Source organism: Nomascus leucogenys, chromosome 20, assembly GCF_006542625.1.
Source record: "Nomascus leucogenys isolate Asia chromosome 20, Asia_NLE_v1, whole genome shotgun sequence".
NCBI classification, from domain to species: Eukaryota; Metazoa; Chordata; class Mammalia; order Primates; family Hylobatidae; genus Nomascus; species Nomascus leucogenys.
This window is the reverse complement of record NC_044400.1, coordinates 61600268-61612860: the sequence shown is the minus strand read 5'-3', so window position 1 is coordinate 61612860 and position 12593 is coordinate 61600268.

Here is a 12593-nt window from a genome sequence, read left to right as displayed (position 1 = left end):
GAGAATGGTGGCTGATATGGTTTGGCTCTGTGTCCTAACCCAAATCTCATCTCAAATTGTAATCCCCACGTGTCAAGGGAGGGGCCTGGTGGGAAGTGATTGGATCATGGGAGTGGTTTCCCCCATGCTGTTCTCATGGTAGTGAGGGATTTCTCACAACAGCTGGTGGTTTGAAAGTGTGGCATTTCTGCACTGTTGCTGTCTCTCTTTCTTGCTATCTTGTGAAAGGTGACTGTTTTCCCTTTACCTGCTGCCGGGATTGTAAGTTGCCTGAGGCCTCCCCAGTCATGCAGAATTGTGAGTCAATTAAACATCTTTCCTTCATAAATTTTCCAGTCTCAGGTAGTATCTTTATAGCAGTGTAAAAATGGACTAATACAGTGGCTCATGCTTGTAATCCCAGCACTTTGGAAGGCTGAGGCAGAAAAATTGATACCAGCCTTGGCAACATAGTCAGACAAAAAAAAAAAAAAAAAAGCCAGGCATGGTGGCATGTGCATGCTTCAGTGACTAGGTCGCAGAGCAAGACCCTGTTTCTAAGAAAAAAAAAAAAAAAAAGAAAGGCAAAGAAAAAAGACAAAAAAAGGACATGTGTCAGGAAGCTCTGCCAGATATTAAAACATAGTGTATACCATCTTCAATTGAAACACTGTGGTATTGATACATGAGTAAATAGATAATCTAAATGGAGCACAATAGAAAATTCAGAAGTATATCTAAGTTGACAATGAAAGTATGGTATAAGGAAAAGATGATACCTCCAATCAATGGGTGTATTACCTTCCTAGGGCTGACATAAAAAATGTACCACAAAGTCTGTGGCTTAGAGCAATAAAAACTTATTGTTTCACAGTTCTGGAGACTAAAAGCTTGAAATCAAGGTGTTGGCAGAACAATGCTCCCTCTGAAGACACTAGGGAAGAATCAGTTCCAGTCCTCCCTCCTAGCTTCAGGTAGCCTCAGGCAATCCATGACCTGGGAATAGCCATCTGTTCTTTCTGCCCGTTCACATAATCTTCCCTCCCTCAGCATGATGTCTATCTCTATGTCTAATTTTTCCCTTTTTAAATAAGGACATCAGTTATATAGAATCAGGGTCTACTTTACTGACCTCATTTTAACTTCATTGCCTCTATAAAGACTCTGTTTCCAAAATCATTGCATTCTGACATACTGGTGGAAGGACTTCAACAACTGTTTCTAGGGAGGACATAATTCAACCCATAACAATAGGAGGAAAGGTGTTAGGGAAAATAGCCATGAGTAAAAATATCCAATCACATCCATACTTCACTTTGGAAACTAGAAAAAATTCTAAATGAATCAGAGATTTAAACATAAATACTGAAATCATAAAGATTTAGTAAATTCATTTAATACATGAGAATGAAGAACACTTGTAACTTTAAAACAAAATCCAAAATAATAAAAGACCATATGGATTCACTCAACTGTAAAAATGTTGTTTTAAACTTTTAAATTGGCAAAAATTCCTCCACTAAAATCAAAGTCGAAATAAAAAGGAAAAATCACAAAATTTATTTGTAGATTCCATCGTAAAGGAGTAATATCTCCAAAAGTAGACAAGGTCTTAAAACTTAAGAAGAAAACAACAAACAAGAAAAGAATAAAAATGAGCAAAATATAGATAGTGAATCTTTTTTTTTTCTTTTTATTATACTTCAGGTTTTAGGGTACATGTGCACAATGTACAGGTTTGTTACATAGGTATCCATGTGCCATGTTGATTTCCTGCACCCATTAACTCGTCATTTAGCATTAGGTATATCGCCTAATGCTGTCCCTCCCCCCTCCCCCCACCCCACAACAGTCCCCGGAATGGGATGTTCCCCTTCCTGTGTCCATGAGTTCTCATTGTTCAATTCCCACCTATGAGTGAGAACATGCAGTGTTTGGTTTTTTGTCCTTGCGATAGTTTACTGAGAATGATGTTTTCCAGTTTCATCCATGTCCCTACAAAGGACACGAACTCATCATTTTTTATGGCTGCATAGTATTCCATGGTGTATATGTGCCACATTTTCTTAATCCAGTCTATCATTGTTGGACATTTGGGTTGGTTCCAAGTCTTTGCTATTGTGAATAGTGCCGCAATAAACATACGTGTGCATGTGTCTTTATAGCAGCATGATTTATAGACCTTTGGGTATATACCCAGTAATGGGATGGCTGGGTCAAATGGCATTTCTAGTTCTAGATCCCTGAGGAATCGCCACACTGACTGCCACAATGGTTGAACTAGTTTACAGTCCCACCAACAGTGTAAAAGTGTTCCTATTTCTCCACATCCTCTCCAGCACCTGTTGTTTCCTGCTTTTTTAATGATGGCCATTCTAACTGGTGTGAGATGGTATCTCACTGTGGTTTTGATTTGCATTTCTCTGATGGCCAGTGATGATGAGCATTTCTTCATGTGTTTTTTGGCTGCATAAATGTCTTCTTTTGAGAAGTGTCTGTTCATGTCCTTTGCCCCCTTTTTGATGGGGTTGTTTGTTTTTTTCTTGTAAATTTGTTTGAGTTCATTGTAGATTCTGGATATTAGCCCTTTGTCAGATGAGTAGGTTGCAAAAATTTTCTCCCATTCTGTAGGTTGCCTGTTCACTCTGATGGTAGTTTCTTTTGCTGTGCAGAAGCTCTTTAGTTTAATTAGATCCCATTTGTCAATTTTGGCTTTTGTTGCCATTGCTTTTGGTGTTTTAGACATGAAGTCCTTGCCCATGCCTATGTCCTGAATGGTATTGCCTAGGTTTTCTTGTAGGATTTTAATGGTTTTAGGTCTAACATGTAAGTCTTTAATCCATCTTGAATTAATTTTTGTATAAGGTGTAAGGAAGAGATCCAGTTTCAGCTTTCTACATATGGCTAGCCAGTTTACCCAGCACCATTTATTAAATAGGGAATCCTTTCCCCATTTCTTGTTTTTGTCAGGTTTGTCAAAGATCAGATAGTTGTAGATATGCGGCATCATTTCTGAGGGCTCTGTTCTGTTCCATTGATCTATGTCTCTGTTGTGGTACCAGTACCATGCTGTTTTGGTTACTGTTGCCTTGTAGTATAGTTTGAAGTCAGATAGCGTGATGCCTCCAGCTTTGTTCTTTTGGCTTAGGATTGACTTGGCAATGCAGGCTCTTTTTTGGTTCCATATGAACTTTAAAGGATAGTGAATCTTAACCATATGAAAAGAGAAGATCAACTTCATTTATAAATATATTGTTGAATATTAAAATTGTCCTGAAATACTGTTTCTTCCTTATCTGACTGGCAAAATTGGAAAGTTTTAACAGTATATTTTGTTAGCAATACTATGGGGAAAGAGGCTCTTTCTATATAGCTTGTAAGAATGTGATGATTCCATCTTTATAGAAGTAATTTGGACATCAGTCATATTGAATTAATCATTCAATAATAATAATTCATAATAATATTAATACTTCAACAATTATTCAATAATAATTAATAATAACTTCAATAATAATTGAATAATAATATTCAGTAATAGTGGTTATTGGATAATTATTAATATCCTAACAATTAGGACATTTTACATGTATTTACCATTTAACTTAAAAAATAAATTTTGAAGTATAATCAAAAATATAAAATGACTTATGTATAATGTTCTTCACTGAGATATTATTGATATGGCAAGTGTCTATTAATAGGAAGCTGAGCAAAGCATAGCATACAATGAAACATAATTAGCAAAAGATCTGTATACACTGATATGGAGTAATCTTCAAGATATTTGTGCAGTACAGTAAATAAGGTCTAGAATACGATATATATTGTGATTCTTCTGTGTAATAAAAGGGATGAAATATGCATTTCCTCTTTTTTTGCAAAGAGAAAGGGGTAGCAAAAATAAAGAACAAGTAAAGTGGTTATCATAGGGGAAACTAAAAACGGAGTCAGATATTTTTACAAGATAAATCAACCTTTTCTGAATATGGTCGCTATTTCAGATGTATATTTCTATACCCATCTATTTTACATTGATGTGTTTATATACTCAAAAATGAAATTAAATTTAAAAGGTAATCACTAGGAATTGTAAACAAATTGAAGTGAATGTATCCATGTATCGAGTTGATGACATAATCAAATATCTGAATTAAAGTTACTTAAAAACACAGTATAGTACAGTATTTTGACTCTATATCCTCTTTAGCCAATATTTAAAGAACAATAAAACCTGAAAGGAAGTCTTAAAATTCGTGTAGTGATCTAATTGTTCATAGCATTATTGATGCTATTATTTTAGAATTATTTTACATATGTTATAGGACAATGCAAGTAAATAATTTTGCTAATGTTACTAGAAATCAAGCTTTTCAGAGTAATAAAAAGAGAAATAAAATAATTTACTTAAGGAAGTAAAAAAAACTGTATTAGTAAACCTGAATTGAAAATATCAGTATATAATCATATTTGCTATTAAAGAAATATGTATTTTATAGCCCCAAAGCAGTGAGCCTAACCATCACTTAATTGTGTCCCTGAATATTATTCTTCAACAGAATCCTGAGTCCTTGAAAGATAAGGCTGGCTATTTTTTGTTTTTGTACCCAAAACAAGGAAGCTGACAAAGACTCATGAGTTATCAAAATAACCCAAGGACCAAAATCGAGAAGTATCTTTATTTTGTGCATCAAAAAGAAAAGTCTATGGAAATAATTGAAATGTATTTTAAAAATCCTCATTTCTTTACAATAATTTTAAATTGAAATAAAAAGAGTAGTAAAATAGTTTAATGAAAATACATACATATGTACCACAGAGATGTACAGCATACATCTCAATAAATGTCATAAAGAAATTAGGACACCAATTCCTTTCTCTGAATATTGGAAATTAAAAGAAAACAGTTTAGTGCAAACTCTTTATACTTCCTTTTCTGTAGAATATATACTGAAAGATAACCAAATAGTCATAGATGAGGTGGGAAAATTGTTCTTTAAATAGGAATTTCATTTACTAAATGTGGGAATAATGACAAAATTAGAAAATCACCATTTTGTGCTGTCCAGTTAAGTAGTTGATTCAGACAATAATTATCAATGGATGAAACCATTAGATGAAAGTTTAATGGAGAATACATTGTGGTGATCAAATTGCTATTATTTGAATCATGGTCAATCTTTGCATCACTAAAGGTAAGGAAAATCAGACATTGTTAGTCTCCTAGTGAAATTCAGTATGAAGCACAGCACATCTACCATGAATTAATCTGTCAAAAAGTAAAATCCAGATATAACCAAGAGCTAACTTCCATGTATGACTACCCAGAAAATAAAAGGAACAAGTTAAATGACACAAAAGTAAGCAAACAGATAAATGCATTATGCATTACACTCTGCATAACAACTAATCAGTCTCTGCATTAAGTCCTTGGCATGAAAACCAAAATGGGAAGAATATTCGCTTCATTAAAAAAATAAAGAGTTGTGACATACAAATGTAATGGTACCTTATTTGTTCCGTGATTCATACAAACCAACTAGAAAAATAATTTTTAGACAACCAGAGGAATCTGACTAGGTACTATTATATAATTAACTATCGTATTAAGATATCAATATGTTAAAATATAGATAAAATATCATACAACTATGATTTTTTAATCTGGTAGATGTGATGAGGACTTATCTAATACTTTCTTCAAAATATGTAAGAAAAACATTTTTGAGAGGAAAGGAATAGATAAGCAAATTTTAGGCAAAATTGGGATAATTGTCAGATCTCAATGGTTAGTACCTGGGGGATAATGTACTAAATATGTTGATTTTTTTTAATTAAAAAAACAAAGAAGAAATAAAGTCTCTGTTTCTAAACTTTTTTTTTCTTTTTCTCCCCAAACTTTTATTGAGTAGTCACTTGCTTACAACTACTGTTCTGTTACATGCAATCAAGAACTTTGACAATAAAACTGTATGGCAGCAAAATTGAAGAATATGAATGACATATATATCGAAGGTCTGGTGATTTTCCACAGGGAAAGCCATTCTATAAGTGTATTCTGGAAAACTACATATATATCGTTCATTTGAATCATATAAAAATCACATGATTTTATTTAATGAGGAATCACTGAAGTACAGCCAATGACCAACAAAACAGTGACCAAAATACTCCATGCTGTTTGTATGACAATGAGTAAACCTTCATGTACGCAAAAAAATTAGGAGGCCACAGGATCCTAGGATGGAATGGAGAATGTGACAAAATATAATCTAATTATATTACAAATGTATGAAACAACTTCCCTGAAGGGTTTGGAGGAAAGGTGCTAATATAAGTAACTTTGGAAATGAGTGAAGTCTGGAACTCTAAAGGCAAAACAAATTATACATAAGCACTGGACTCTAGTTGATGAAGCTCTTTCCCACAGGGATATGGGTTAACAGCTCTGATACTGCTTTACATGTATACTGTGATTGAACAATTAAGTAAATGAATGGCAGATGGTGGAAGCCAGCTTTCTCACTGTAGGAGTGTAGGTTACAGATAAGCAAGAGAAACAGTCTAGAATGATCTATGTTGTAAGGAATTAGTCATAGACATCTGTATGAATTTATATCTAGCTCAATATAAATACAGATGGTTACACATAGAAATATTTATAGATATTTGTATACACACAGGTTAGTATACACAAACACATATATCCTTGCTCTGTCAGCTGAGTGAGTCTGAAAGCAGTGACACCCCAGAAGCAAGGAGTTCATCTGGAACTGAGAGTTTGGTTTGTAGTACCATTCTCTGATTAAAGAAACTGGGGTTCCTTGGGAAAATATTTGATTCTAAGAACAGGGGCTGCCACCCTTCCTATGCAGAGATCGTCCTGCAGGGATGTGTTCCCTCCACTCCACATCCAGGCAGGTCTCCAGGAATCTGGAGCACTCACTCTCCTGAATTAGTTTAGGCCATCTCCCCATCCCTGTGCAGAGAACTTGGGGCCCAGGAGGTTTCCCAGCTCCACACCTAAGCACACCTCTGAGTGCTTAGTGATTGCCCACTGGATTCTCCCTTGGCACTGGTGCTTGTGTCTGCTGTCAGAGGACCTGTAGTTGGACTTGTCAGGTCTGGACCCACCCTTTTTGACCACCTCTTCAGGGCTGAACAGGGAGTACAGACCCTTGAACTTCATAAATCAGCTCTTGCCTGAGGCAACAGAGAGCTTCTCCCAGGAAACAAGGATCAAGTATATACCCAGCCATGTTGGCTACAGTTGGCTCTTACCCATAACTGCCATCTACTGGCTTGTAGGTCAAACTGCACAGCCCTGTATTAAACCTGTCAACAGAAGTGCATAGGAGTGTAGAAGCAAAGCCTAAAGACTCTACCCAACATTCTCTACAGTGACAAACCCCTAGAAAGCGGGTGGAAGAAGGGAAAGGAAAAGAAAAAAGAAAAAAACAATGGGAAAGAAACACAAAGAAAAAATTCTATTCATATGAAAATAATTACAAAAATTAGAAGTACCAACTTCTCCAGATGAGAAGGAATCAGAGCAAAAATTCTAGAATTCTGCATCTGAATGTACTGACAATACCAGAAAATCATTCTAGCTCTCTAGCTATGATCCCTAGCCAAAATAGAAATTCAGAAATGACATAAAGAATTCAAAGCATGTATTGCAAAAAAACTCAACAAGATACAAGGTTGAAAATCAACACAAAATACTTCTAAAGCAATCCAGGAAATGAAGGAAGAGACATATATTATAAAAAAAAGAAATCAATCAGAGCTTCTGGAATTGAAAAACTTACTTAAGAAAATTCAAAATGCAATTGAGAGCTTTATCAATAGACTAGATCAAGCAGAAGGAAGAATTTCAGAGCATAAAGACTGGTATTTCAAATTAATCGTGTCAGACAAAAACAAAGAAAATTTTTAAAGATGAACAGTCTTTGAGAAATATAGAATTATGTAAGGCAGCCAAATCAATGAATTATTGGCATTCCTGAGAAGGAAGGAGTAAAGACAAACAACCTGGAAAATATATTTGAGGGAATAATTCAAGAAAATCTTCCTAATATTGCTAGAGATGTAGACATCCAGATACAAGAAATCCAGAGAACATCTGTGAGATACTATACAAAAGGAACATCATCAAGTCATATAGTCAACAGAGTGTCCAAGATCAATAATAAAGACAAAATCTAAAAGGCAGCTAGAGAAAAATGTCAATCACATACAAAGGGAATTTCATGAGGCTGAGTGGGCTTCTCAGGAGAAGCCCTACAAGCCAGGAGAGATTGAAGGCCTACTTTCAGCATTCATAAAGAATAGAAATTCCAAGCAAGAATGACATATCCTGCAAAACTAAGCTTTATAAGCAGAGGAGAAAAAAAATTCTAAGAGAAGCAAAAGGTAAGGAAATTTGTTGCCATTAGAGCAGCCTTACAGACATCCTTAAGGGAGTTCTAAACATGGAAACAATAAATGATACCTGCCACCACAAAAACATACTGAAGAACATAGCCCACATACTCTACAAAGCAACCACATGATAGAAACTACAAAGCAACCAGCTAACAACTTCACAATATGATCAAAACTTCACTTATCAATATTAGCCTTGAATGTAAATGACCTCTATGCCCCACTTAAAAGGCACAGAGTGGCAAGTTGGATAGAGAAACAAGACCCAACCATCTATTGTATTCCAGAGTTGTATCTCACACATAAAGACACCCACTGGCTCAAAGTAAAGGGTTGGAAAAAGATCTATCATGCAAACAGAAAACAAAAAAAGAGCAGAAACATGAAAAAGAGCTATTCTTATGTTACATAAAACAGACTTTAAACCAGGAACAGTAAAAATAGGCAAAGAAGAGCATTACATAACAATAAAGGGTTCAAATTCAACAAGAATACTTAACTATCCTAAATATATATATATATATATGCACCAACATTGACTCAGAATTAGAAAACAAGTACATTTAGACCTACAAAAAGACTTAGACAGTCAGACAATAATAGTAGAAGACTTCAACACCCCTCTGACAGCATTAGGCAGATCACCAAGTCAGAAACGAGCAAAGAAATCCTGAATTTAAATTTGACAGGACCAACTGAATCCAATAGACATCTCCAGAATACTCAACACATCAACAACCAGATATATACTCTCCTCATCTGCACATAGAACATACTCCAAAATTGACCACATATGTGGCCATAAAGCAAGTCTCAAATAAATTTCAAAAAAAAGCCATACCAACCATATCCTTGGAAAATATTGGAATAAAAATATAAATCAATACCTAGAATATCTCTCAAAACTACACAATTTCACAAAAACAACTTGCTAACGAATGACATTTGGGTAAACAACAAAATTAAGCCAGAAATCAAGTAATTCTTTGAAATGAATCAAAACAGAGACAGAACACACCAAAACCTCTGGGATGTAGTAAAAGCAGTGTTAAGTGGAAAATCTATAGCAATATGCACGTAACTTAAAAAGTTAGAAGATCTCAAATTAACAATCTAACATCATACCTAGAGGAACTAAAAAAATTAAAAAGCTAGCAGAAAGAAATGACTAAAATCAGAACTAAACTGAAGAAAATTGAGACCCCAAAATACATAGAAAGAATCAACAAAAACAAAAGATGATTCTTTGAAAGGATAAACAAGTTTGACAGAACACTAGCTAGATTAACAAAGAAAGGCGAAGATCCAAATAAGCATAATCAGAAATGAAAAGGTGACATTACAACCAATCCCACAGAAATACAAAAGATACTCAGATATAATGAACACCTCTATGCACATGAAGTAGAAAAGCTAGAGGAAATGGATAAATTTCCGGAAAAATGCAATCTCTCAAGATTGAATCAGAAAGAAATTGAAACCCTGAGCAGACGAATAATGAGTTCCACAATTGAATGAGTAAAAATAAATAAATATATAAATAATCTACCAAATGAAGAAAGTCCTGGACCAGATGAATTCACAGCTGAATTGTACCAGACATACAAGAAGAGCTGGTACTATAGAATTAGTACTATTTCAAAAACTCGAGGAAAAGGGACTCCTACCTAACTAATTCTACAGAGCCAGCATCACCCTAACACCAATATCTAGCAAAGACACAATGAAAAAAGAAAACTACCAGCCAATATCCTTGATGAACATAGATGTAAAAAGACCTCAAGAAAGTGCTATCAAACTGAATCCAGCAGCCCATCAAAAAGTTTATTCACCATGGTCAAGTAGGCTTCATTCTGGTTTGCAAGGTTGATTCAACATACACAAGTCAATAAACGTGATTCACCACATAAAAAGAATTAAAAACAAAAACCAGATTATCATCTCAATAAAAATGGAAAAACCTTTCAATAAAATTCAACATTCGTTCATCAAGAAAACCTTCAAGAAACTAGCTGTCAAAGGAATATACGTCAAAATAATGAGTCATCCATGACAAACCCACAGCCAACATCATACTGAATGGGCAAAATCTAGAAGCATTCCCCTTGATAACTGGAACAAGACAAGTTCTCCTATTCAACATAGTACAGGAAGTCCTAGCCAGAGCAATTAGGCAAAAGAAAGAAATAAAAGACATTGAAATACAAAAAGAAGTCAAATTATCTCTCTTCACTGAAAATATGGTTCTAGACCTAGAAAACCATAAAGACTCCACCAAAAGACTCTTGAAACTGATAAACAACTTCAGTAAAATTTCAGAATACAAAATAAACATATGAAAATCAGTAGCATTTCTATACACAAAGATCAAGCTGAGAGCCAAATGAAGAACATAATCCCATTTGCAATAGCTGGAAAAAAAATGCATTGGAATACATCTAACCACGCAAGTAAAAGATCTCTACAAGAAGAACTACAAAACACTGCTGAAAGAAATCATAGATGCTAAAATGAAAAAACATTTTATGATCATGGATTGGAAGCATCAATATCATTAAAATAGCCATCCTGCCCAAAGCAATCTAGACTTTCAGTGCTACTACTATCAAACTACCAATGTAATTTTTCACAGAACTAGAAAAAACTATTTTAAAATTTACATCTAACCAAAAAATAGCCCAAATAGCCAAAGCAATCCTAATCAAAAAGAACAAAACCAAAGACATCACATTACCTGACTTCAAATTATACTATAAAGCTACAGTAATCAAAGCAGCATGGTACTGGTACAAAAACAGACACACAGGATAGTGGAATAGCGTAGAGAACCCAAAAATAAAACCGCATGCCTACAGCCATCTGATCTTTACCAAAGTTGACAAGAATAAGAAAAGGGGAAAGGACTTCCTAGTCAATAAATTGTGCTTGGATAGCTAGCTAGCCATATGCAGAAGATTGAAATTGGACCCCTACTTTTCATCATATGCAAAAGTTAACTCAAAATAGATTAATAATTTAAATGTTAGACTTCAAACTATAAGTAAGAATCTCAGGAGAAAACCTAAGAAACACCATTTTTGACATTGGCCTTGGGAAGGAATTTATGATTAAGTCCTCAAAAGCAATTGCAACAAAAATAAAAATTTAACAGTGAGATCTAATTAAACTCACAAGTTTCTTGCAGAGCAATAGAAGTGATAAACAGCATAAATAGACAATATAAAGAATGACAGAAAATATTTGCAAACTGCATCTAACAAAGGTCTAAAATCTAGAATCTGTAAAGAACTTGAACAAGCAAAAAACAAATAACCCAACTTAAATATGGGCTAAAGACATGAACAGACACTTATCAAAAAAGACATATAAGTGGCCAAGAAACATGAAAAATGCTCAACATCAGTAATTATCAGAGAAATGCAAATCAAAACCACAATGAGATACAAACTCACATCTGTTACAATAGTTATTATTTAAAAAGTCATAAAACAACAGATGCTGAAAAGGTTGCAGAGAACAGGAAAAGCTTATATACTCTTGGTGGCAATGCAAATTAGTTCAGCCAAAGAAAGTGGTTTAGATACTCCTCGAAGAACTTAAAACACAGCTACCTTTTCACACAGCAATTTCATTACTGATTATATTTTCAAAAGAAAAAAACTGTTCTATCAAATAGTCACATGAACTTTTATATTTATTGCAGCACTATTCACAATTGCAAAGACATGGAATCAATCCAGGTGCCCATCAAGAGTGGACTGTATAAAGAAAATGTGATACATATATACTGTGAAATACTACACAGCGATAAAGAATAAAATCATGTCTTTCACTGCAACATGGATGCATCTGTAGTCCATTATCCTCAGCAAATTAACACAGGAATAGAAGACCAGATATCACATGTTCTTACTTGTAAGTGGGAGCTAAATATTGGTTACTTATAAAGATGTCAATGATAGACACTAGGGACTATTAGAATGGGACGAGAGGGAGAAGGGCGAAGGTTGAGAAGCTATCAGGTATTATGCTAAGTACCTGGGTGATAAGATCAATTGTACCTAAGCCTCAGCATCACACAGTATACCCAGGTAACAAACCTGCACGTGTATCCCCTGAATCTAAAATAAAAGTTGAAATTAATAAAAATATATATATATAAAGTAAAACGGGCTGGAAATATACAA